Raw genomic sequence first — 968 nt, forward strand, 5'->3', positions numbered from 1 at the left:
CCGCATGGGTTACAGGCGATCGCAACTCACCCAGCTCGTACAGAATCAATCAACATACTGACATTAGGTATATTTATCGGGCGTTTGACCGGGGAGTGGTAACAGTTGTGTGGTGCTTAGAGAAGTGTCCCTTAGAGACTGAACGCAGTGTGTCGACAGTCTCATAGACAGGCAGCAATAGGTTCTATCGAGATTCGAACTCGAGTCGCTGGATTCAAAGTCCAGAGTGCTAACCACTACACTATAGAACCACGAAATGCAATTAGAGAAACTATTTCCGTACTAACATTGTTCAAAAGCCGAGTCTCACAGTAGTTCCTGCAGACTCCGCGGGGTGTCAAAAGCGATCTGTGTGTTTTGCATCTCGTTGTTGTTCTGTTGGCTACCGACCTCTCAGCCGCTCTCCACCCTCGCTGGTCCCATCGTGCGGTATTGCCTGCTCTGTTCCCAGCCTTGGCCAGTACCCGCGCCTTCAGATGATCGGATGTGATGACTTCCGCCTTCCCACCCGACCTTGGTGGCACCTTGGGATGGACAGCTGATCACCGATCAGGCCGCGATACGACACCCAATTCACACAAATCTCACCCCCGCATGGGTTACAGGCGATCGCAACTCACCCAGCCTATACAGAATCAATCAACATACTGACATAAGGTATATTTCTCGGGCGTTTGACCGGGGAGTGGTAACAGTTGTGTGGTGCTTAGAGAAGTGTCCCTTAGAGACTGAACGCAGTGTGTCGACAGTCTCATAGACAGGCTGAAATAGGTTCTATCGAGATTCGAACTCGAGTCACTGGATTCAAAGTCCAGAGTGCTAACCACTACACTATAGAACCACGAAATGCAATTAGAGAAACTATTTCCGTACTAACATTGTTCAAAAGCCGAGTCCCACAGTAGTTCCTGCAGACTCCGCGGGGTGTCAAAAGCGATCTGTGTGTTTTGCATCTCGTTGTTGTTGTG

At 49.6% G+C, this 968-nt stretch overlaps 2 non-coding genes across 2 annotated transcripts; both read right to left on the reverse strand.

The window, feature by feature from the left end:
* Positions 1-179: 179 nt before the first annotated feature.
* Positions 180-251, reverse strand: Pmar_PMAR010424. The gene has a single exon. It is a non-coding gene; the product is annotated as a tRNA-Gln (tRNA).
* Positions 252-769: 518 nt separating this feature from the next.
* Positions 770-841, reverse strand: Pmar_PMAR010425. Its single transcript has one exon. It is a non-coding gene; the product is annotated as a tRNA-Gln (tRNA).
* Between the last annotated feature and the right edge of the window lie 127 nt (positions 842-968).

The sequence above is a fragment of the Perkinsus marinus genome (assembly GCF_000006405.1).
Source record: "Perkinsus marinus ATCC 50983 genomic scaffold scf_1104296933224, whole genome shotgun sequence".
Lineage (NCBI taxonomy): Eukaryota > Perkinsozoa > Perkinsida > Perkinsidae > Perkinsus > Perkinsus marinus.